This window comes from Castor canadensis, chromosome X, assembly GCF_047511655.1.
Source record: "Castor canadensis chromosome X, mCasCan1.hap1v2, whole genome shotgun sequence".
NCBI classification, from domain to species: Eukaryota; Metazoa; Chordata; class Mammalia; order Rodentia; family Castoridae; genus Castor; species Castor canadensis.
In genome coordinates, this window is record NC_133405.1 from 145,664,058 (window position 1) to 145,673,654 (window position 9,597).

The following is a 9,597-nucleotide window of genomic DNA, read 5'->3' on the forward strand; positions in this document are numbered from 1 at the left end:
CGGCGCGGAGCCCGCGGAAGTAGACGCGCGGCGGCTGTAGGCTGCGTCTCGCGGCTCTGGCCCCGCCCCCGGGAGGCGGGACTTCCGGGTGCCCCCCCCCCGAGACTGTAGTGCGCTTGCGCAAAGCCCCCCTTCCCCCTCCTCCTGGACCTACCTGCGTTCAGGTTCTGGCACCTGCCGGGCTGTGCAGCCATTTGCCTGAATCCTCACTGGTTGACCTATTTGGCCCTAAATTCTAGCTATATTCTTATATAATCCAATGCAATAATATAATCAAAGTCCACAGTGTACTTATAATAAGTTTTGTCTAATTGTCATATAATGTAATATGCACAGAATTCTGTGAATGAAAGTCCCTAATATAACTGCAACAGGTGCTTGTAATAATTTGACCCATGCTCGGAAAAATGCTTTTCAGTTTTTAAGCAAAGCGTCTCAGTCTCAGATGCACCTTGCAAAGAGGAAGAGGTGACATCTGCAGCCCTGGTTTTCATGAGGTCTGTACGATCTCCTCCTGCCGAGGGAGGAAAGGAAGTGTGACGACGAGGGGCAGGACGGTCACTCCCATGCAGGGAATTCCTGCATTAAGGTCCCCAATCAGTTGACTTCAAGCTGATGAGGTGACATTATTGTGGTGGGCCTGACCTAATCAGGTGAGTGCTTTAACAGCTAGTCTAAAAGTCAGACGTTTTGGGAAAAAGGTCCACTGTTGACTTCAGTTCCATGGAACTTGACCATGTTCCAACGAAGGGAGTGACACAGCTGGTGCAGGATGACCTCGTCTCAAGACCCTTCATTCCACCTGCAAAAAACCCTATTTCCAAATGAGGTCCCATTCTGTGGGCGGTAACTTGTGCAGGGTGGGCAGGACAAGGGGAGAAAGGTGGCCTTCGCTGAACACCTGCTCTTTCTAGGCACGATGCGAGAGCCTTCCGCCTCGCCAGGGCTCCCTGTACTGACCGCCAGGTGGTCAGACACCTGGACAGGCTGGGCATCCCCAACGGGCTGGACGGGTCCCCTGACCACCGCACCTTCTACCACGTGGACAGCCTGGAGTACTGCGTGCGGGCGGACAACGATGTGCAGACAAGTGAGATTGGCAGGAGCCCCTCCCCTTCCACCCTTCAACCCTTCCACCCTCAGGCCATGGTGCAGGACAGTGAGGGGGCGGGGCCTAGAACCCTCAGCATACAAAAGGGGCGGGGCCTAGAACCCTCAGGATACAGAAGGGGCGGGGCCTAGAACATGCAGCACAGTGAGGGGGCGGGACCTGACCTGACAGAGGGGGGCGGGGCCTAGAACCCTGAGGATACAGAAGGGACGGGGCCTAGAACCTGCAGCACAGTGAGGGGGTGCAGCCTGAGCTGGACCAGACAGAGAGGGCGGGGCCTAGAACCTGCCGGACAGAAAGGGTTCAGGGTCAAACAGGACAGTTAGGGGGCGGGGCTGGTCCAAACAGGACACAGGGGGACAAGCCCAGGCCAGGCAGGAGAGGGACCGAGGTGGGGATGGACAGACTGGAGAGATGGTGAGTGGGACCCAGGACAGCCTGTCCACTGCAACCATGAGGAGTGGCTGTTGACCCTATGCAAGAGAGGGCCGTGTTCTCTTGTCTATCTATTAATCTATCTTCTGTCTATACATCTGTCCATCTATCTGCCCTTCCATTGATCTATCTTTAATCTATCCACCCATCAATCCATCTACTTATAATCTATAGACTCACCTATCCACTATTGTCCTGCATGTATCATATCTATTATTCCTTATCAATATTATTCCATCCACATCAGCTCACCCATCATTCCATCCACCCATCCACCCACCCACCCACCCACCCATCCACCCACCCACCCATCCATCCATCCACCCATCCACCCATCCATCCATCCTTCCATCCACCCATCCACCCATCCATCCATCCACCCATCCACCCATCCACCCATCCATCTGCTCATCCATCCATCCACCCACCCATCCATCCACCCGCCCACCCACCCACCCATCCATCCATCCTTCCATCCACCCATCCACCCACCCATCCATCCACCCATCCATCCATCCATCCACCCATCCACCCATCCACCCACCCATCCATCCACTCATCCACCCACCCATCCATCCACCCATCCATCCATCCACCCATCCATCCATCCATCCATCCACCCATCCATCCATCCACCCATCCATCCATCCATTCATCCACCCACCCACCCATCCACCCATCCACCCACCCACCCATCCATCCATCCATCCATCCATCCATCCACCCATCCACCCATCCACCCACCCATCCATCCATCCATCCATCCATCCATCCATTCATCCACCCCTTCCATCCACCATCATTTATCTGTATACCATTCATCCCTCTATACATCAGCCCGTCTACCTAGGCATGTACCCCACCATCCATATAGCAACCATCCGTCCACTTGTGTATCTATCTGTCCATCCATATATCCATCTTCCATCCACCTAGCCTTCCATCCACCCATCTCCTACCTCAGACACCCCTGCCTCTGTAGCCTTTACTCAAAATCATCTCCTCTCCACATCCACTAGGTGGCACTGGGACACCCCGACCCTATTGCCTGGGGAGCGAGCTGCTGTATTAACTTAACCTGAACTCAGGGTTGCTTTGCAGGAAATGTAAAAGGCTGAAATGAGGCGTGTGCAAGGTCAAGTGGGGTCTCCTGACGACACCAGGGAAGGGACACAAGGAGGGGACACAGGGAAGACACACAGAGCTTCCTATAGGACACAGAGAGGACCTGACCTCCTGGTGCAGAGGTACCCATGTCCACAGTGAAACCTACACGAGCCAGGAAGAAGGGCTTCCCACAGCGTCCAGGGAAGAAGTCATAGGAAGCCCTTGACTGTGGCTCTTGGATTCCAGTGGGTCCTGGCGTCTCTGCAGCACAGCAGGTGTGCACACAGGAGCTCAGGTGTGCACACAGCTGCTCAAGGGTGCATACAGGTGCTCAGGTGTGCACACAGGTACTGAGTTCGGCACATATGCAGCTGCTTCTGCACCTCCTGAGATACCATCTGCCTCCCGTCTCGCACATCCCCCCCTTGGGGCCTGTCATGCAACCCTGCAGAGAATCCTGACGCGTTTCCTGAAGCCCAGTGTTTGTTTGTTAACTTCCCTGCCACCTGACATTTCTGCCTGCTTTGTCTGTTGATTGCATGATGAAAATGGGAAAATGAGGTAGTCTTTCAAAACCAATGAAATCAATCTAAAAAGAAAAACCAGGTCTCTGGGAATCTAAATCAAAATATAATAAGATCAAAGTGCCATATATACCTGAATAAAAATATCATAATAAAATTATTCGGTAGAATTATTATGCAAGAATAAAAATGAAAAAAAAGTCCTAGCAAATTAATAATAGATAAAATTCAACATTGAGACATTGAACACCTGCGTGAGCCCTCCATGATCACTTGTATTTGTGTGTTTTCTGCCCATATTGTTGGACAGAAGACAAAAGAGCAAAACCTACAGAGACCTCATGGATATATAATGATGGATTTAATATGCATGCAACAAAAAAGTGTCACAAACGTGGTGACTTAGCACGGATTCACCTGTTCCAGCCATGGAGAAACAGAAGTGTGACATCCAGGTACGGCAGGGCCACTCCCTCCCCAGCCACGGGACTGGATCTTTCATTCCACTTGCAAAGAGCCTATTTCCAAATGGGGTCCCATTCTCAGGCCCCAGGTGACACACCTTTTGGAAAAGACACCATTCACCTCAGTTCTATGGAACGTGACCATATTCCAATATGGCGGCCTGACCCAATGGAGTGGGTGACACAGCTGCTCCAGGATGACCTCATCTCACGATCCCAACTCCATCTGCAAAGACCCTATTTCCAAATGGGGTCCCATTCTCAGGCCCCAGGTGACACACCTTTTGGAAAAGACACCATTCCCCTCAGTTCTATGGGACTTGACCATATTCCAATATGGCGGCCTGGCCCAATGGAGTGGGTGACACAGCTGGCCCAGGATGACCTCATCTCCAGACCTTCATTTCACCCACAAGGGCCCTATTTCCAAATGAGGTCCCGATCCCAGATGCCAGGGACTGTGATGTGGACATATAATTTGGGGGAGAGAGCTCTTACAACAAACATGGCGCCATGGTTTGGACCAGAGTGCTGTGGCGTGACACTAGGGACAACCAAGAAGGACATTTTAACAAAAGGAGACACAGTCTATGTCCAGCCCCTTTGGTGACAAGAATCAAACGTCCTCCGCAAGTAAGAACACAGGCCATGGCTGAGGTTGACTGCTGACAGCCACCAGGGTTGATGCTAAAAGCGATAAGGACGAAATCATTTTGCAAACCCCATGTAGTCTGATGGGACTGATTAATTTTTGTCATTCACAAAAATTAATGAAAGTTGAGGTGCAAGTGATATTTCAAGGAAATGCGTCCGTGGGGGTAAAGATATCATTTCCTATGTGAAGAGCAGGAAATAACAGGAAATGACCAGATAAGACACCGACCTCATGAGAGATAAGGACGAGGACGTCAGACAACGGAACACGTCTGTCCCTGCAGGGCGGTGACGTCCCACTAATGGCCTCTTGATCTCTCCACAGTAAGTGGGGTCCAAGCAAATGGGAGCCAAGCCAAGCCAGAATGGAACAAAGACCTTAGAGGAGATGGGACGCTGATGGGTCCAGTGGCAAGTGACAGCAAGAGGTCAGGACACTGCTCCAGTCAGCAAGATGACTAGAAGATCACTTGTCGATGTGTGCACAAGTTCAAGTATCCCTCAAACCACAGGCTGACTTATTCACTATTCACCTACCTAATCACTATTTAGCAAATTACACATCCACTCATCCACCCATGTACTTACTTATTCTTCTACACATCATCCACCCATCCACCCACCCACCCATCCTCCCGCCCACCCACCCATCCACCCATCCGTCCATCCATCCACCCATCCACCCACCCATCCACCCATCCATCCACCCATCCATCCATCCACCCATCCACCCATCCACCCATCCACCCATCCATCCATCCATCCATCCATCCACCCATCCATCCATCCATCCACCCATCCACCCATCCACCCATCCATCCACCCACCCATCCATCCACCCATGCACCCATCCACCCATCCACCCATCCACCCACCCATCCATCCACCCATCCATCCATCCATCCATCCACCCATCCACCCATCCATCCACCCATCCATCCATCCATCCATCCACCCGCCCACCCATCCACCCACCCACCCGCCCATCCGCCCATCCTCCCGCCCACCCATCCACCCACCCGTCCACCCACCCATCCATCCGTCCATCCACCCACCCATCCGTCCATCCACCCACCCATCCATCCACCCATCCATCCACCCGTCCACCCATCCACCCACCCACCCATCCATCCACCCATCCACCCACCCACCCATCCATCCACCCATCCATCCACCCACCCATCCACCCATCCACCCATCCATCCACCCACCCACCCATCCATCCACCCATCCATCCACCCACCCACCCATCCACCCATCCATCCACCCACCCATCCATCCATCCACCCATCCATCCATCCACCCATCCACCCATCCACCCATCCATCCATCCACCCATCCACCCATCCACCCATCCACACATCCATCCGTCTATCCACCCATCCACCCATCCATCCATCCACCCATCCATCTATCCATCCACTCTTGTACTTACTTGGTATATGGCACCCTTTGTCCTTAGTGCATTATATGCACTAATGACCCCATCCCACCACTCCCAGAGGAATTGACATGTTTCTGTCCCCACAGGAAACCCCAAGCAGTCATGGTGACAGGCTAGCTCACATTGCAAATTATACCTCATCCATCCATGCTTGATCTTTGCTCATGACTTCCTATCCTCAGGACCTGGTGTATCTCCCCCCATGACACCAAGCCCACCTCTCTGTGGTCCCCACATTGGGAGCCATATTTCAAAGCCGTGACTGACAACCTCATCAACCAAGATAAACAATATTTGAATGCAATATTTTTCAGTCAAAATGAATGCAAAAAAGTATGGTGGACAAAACATCACCATTGCAATTGCACATGGAATTCATAAAATAAATGAAAATGAAATATAGCATGATCTTATCTGCTCTATCAGTTAGTAAGTTTGTTTTGTGCCTGAGATGCTCAAGGCAGAAAGGAGATTTGGGAATCCTGTCCTGCCTTCCTTCACTTGACCCAGGAAGAGGTCAGCACGATAGTGCCCAGGACCCCTCTTCCAGCTCTCAGCCTACAGCGGCCAGTTCCAGGGTATTGCAATGCTCTTTCCTCATGGCACAGAAGGGCTGCTGGGCTCCTGCAATCAGATACCTGAATGCTAACCACGCACCTGAGCGTGCTCCGGAAGTACTAGGATCCCCTTCCGTCTTACTTCCGGGACACCATGGCATAACACACAAGGGGCTCATTGCTCCTGAAATGGAGTTTTTTATTATGCAGTAATAAGTGTGCAAAAATGAACCAATGACCCTGCCTTGGTCCAGAGTCTTTTTTAAAGCTTGTCTTCTAAGCTCATTTTAGGCAGAGAAATGTTTGGTATGTGGGATTCCTGCTATAGTTTGGGCCCGGAATATCCTTCAGAGCGCCATGTCTTCATCCACAGCTAGTGGGAAGTGATGGAGGCTTAAGGAGGTGGGGCTTAGTGGGAGGAAGTGATGTCAGTGGGGGCGTGGCCTCGAGGGGAGATTAATGGGTGCAAAGCTCAATGGGCTATTAGGAGATGGCGAGCCCTTAGGGGTGGGGGCCTTGAGGGAGGAAGTGATGTCAAAGGGGCGTGGCCTCGAGGGGAGATTGATGGATTCAAAGCTCAATGGGCTATTAGGAGATGGCGAGCCCTTAGGGGTGGGGCCTTGAGGGAGGAAGTGAGGTCATGGGGGCGTGGCCATATATATATAATATATTGCTGTGGCCCCTTCCTCACTCTGTCTCCTTGGTCACCATGATGTGAGTTGCTATTCTCCACCACCTCTTCCCACCGGCTTGTTCTGCCTCACCATGGCCCAAAACCATGGAGCCCAGTGACCATGGGCTTGTGACTTGTCCTCTGTCATTAGCCATCCTGTCCCACCCTACTGCAATCTGCTTTCCTCCACTAATGCCTTTATGGTGAAAAATACTTGTAATGCACCGTTTGGCAGTGGAACTGTTTGAATTGCATACTTTATATCGTTGACCTATGACCCCATCATCCAGCTCCATAGTTTTGGCGGTACTTGGATTTGAACTCAGGTCCTTGCACTTGGTAGATAGGCACTCAAACACTTGAGCCAGACCCTAAGCCCTTTTTGCTTGTTTTTTTGTTTTCCACAAAGCATCTCACATTTATGTCCTAGATTGTGAACTTCGAGTTTTTGCTGGGATTACCAGTGTACACTACGATACGTAGCAACTTATTGCTTGGTATGGGGTCTCTCAAAGTTTTTCCGTGGATTGGCCTTGAACCATGATCCTCCCAATCTCAGCCTCCATAGATGCCAGGATGACAGGCGTGAGTCACCACACCTGGCAATATTTCATTTTCAATAATACCCTGCATCCTTCTGGTGACTGACTCATCGATAGTCTTGGGGTTTGTCCTGTGCATGGTAGGGTGTCACGTAACACCTCGGGTCTACATCCAGCTGACCCCACAAATGACCAAGTATGACAGCAGACAATGTGACATGGGGCACGGAAAATATCTCTCCCTGGGTTCCTGAGGTTCTAGCATGGGGGCGTGGCTTTGACGAGGAGATTGACGGATTCATAACTCAATGGGCTATTGGGAGGGGTGGAGCCTTTAAGGGGCGGGACCTCATGGGAGGAAGTGGTGTCATTGGGGCGTGGCTTTGACGAGGAGATTGACGGATTCATAGCTCAATGAGCTATTAAGAGGGGTGGAGCTTTTAAGGGGTGGGACCTCGTGGGAGGAAGTGATGTCACTGGGGGCGTGGCCTGGAAGGGGAGATTGATGGATGCCTAGCTCAATGGGTCTTGGGAGGTGGTGGAGCCTTAAGGAGGCGGGGCATAGTGGGAAGAAGTGATGTCATTGGGGCGTGGCCGTGAAGGAGAATGATGGGTTCGTAACCCAATGGGAGGTGCTGAAGTCTTTGTGGGGCGGGGCGTAGTGGGTGCTAAGCTGAACCCCGTGTCTGGAACCCCAGGGGTGACAGAGGGGACCCGGGGTGTCATGTCCCCAGGCAGCTCTGTCTGCAGCTTGAAGAGGGGTTCAGAGCTGAGGCGGCCCCACCCCACCCCAAAACCTCAGGGGCGGGGACCCCAAGATGGCCCCAGGTGACTGTGTCACCTCCCCAAAGCCATCGAGGACAGGAAGGACAGACCCCGGCCTCCTCCCTGCCATGCGACTGATGGGGGGCAGGGACCCCGAGCCCCGGTGACATGGCCACCTGCGGGGGGTTGGACAGACGGACAGGTGGACAGACAGGAGGAGGGAGAAGGAGGAGGGATGGAGATGCATGGAAGGAGAAAGAGACAGAAAGGACAGACAGAGAGACAGACACACACAGAGTGAGAGGGGGAGAGACAGAAATACAGACAGAGAGCGGGACAGACAGACATAGAGAAAGACATACACAAGGAGAGAGAGAGAGAAAGAGAGACAGACAGACAGATACACAGACACAGGGAAAGAGACAGAAGGAGAAATAGGGACAGAGAGAGAGAGAGAGAGAGAGCCCCAAATGGATGAGCAGATAAAGGGTGGCCAATCCAAGCAGTGGAATAGTATTCAGCCATGAAAAAGGAAGGAGCCCTGAGCCCCAACACGGATGGAGCTTGCAAACACTGTGCTCGGTGAATGAAGCTGGTCCCCGAAGGACAAATTTCATAAGGTGCGGACGGGGAGCTGGACTCAGTGGCTCACACCTGTAATCCCAGCTACTCAGGAGGCCGCCGTCACGAAGATTTGAGGTCGGCGTGAGCAAAAAAATCGCAAGACCCCATCTCAATCGGCAGGCCGGTCATGCTGGTGCACGCCTGTAACCTCAGCTGCTTCGTGGAAGGAGATCAGGAAAACCCCGTTGAAGGCTGAACAGGTTAAGCAAACAAATTACCGAGACCCCATCTTAACCAACTGGCCAGGCGAGGCACGGCACTGCTGTAATCCCAGCTGGGAGTCCAGGTCTTCCACCCCCCCCCAAAAAAATAGCAAGACCCTATCTGAAAAATGACTGAAAGAATTAAAAGAGTGATTGGCAAATTCCTTCCTCCTGCCCCCTCTCCCCCCGCCCCCCCAAATAAACTAGGGACGGAGGTTGGGACTTGAACTCAGGGCCTCACACCTGCTGGGCAGCCCGTTTTGCTTCTGTTAATTTTTGGATTAGGTTTTGGCATTTTTTTTTCCCCCCCAGCCTGGATCAGAATCCGGTTATCTGTGTTTTGATGTTGCCGGGATTACAGTCAGCAACCTCGCTCAGCTGGTTGCTTGAGATGGGGTCTCACTAAGTTTTTTTTTTTTTTTTTGGCCCACGGGAACCCACTTTCTATGGATTTGTGTGCTATGGTTATTTTCTATTAATGGGGTCACGCCTTC

At 52.2% G+C, this 9,597-nt stretch overlaps 1 long non-coding RNA gene across 1 annotated transcript; it reads left to right on the plus strand.

Moving 5' to 3' along the window:
* The first annotated feature begins 164 nt into the window (after nucleotides 1–164).
* LOC141419641 (uncharacterized) lies at nucleotides 165–4,359 on the plus strand. Its single transcript, XR_012444264.1, has 3 exons — nucleotides 165–653; nucleotides 915–1,090; nucleotides 2,648–4,359. It is a non-coding gene; the product is annotated as an uncharacterized lncRNA (long non-coding RNA).
* The last annotated feature ends 5,238 nt before the right edge of the window (nucleotides 4,360–9,597 follow it).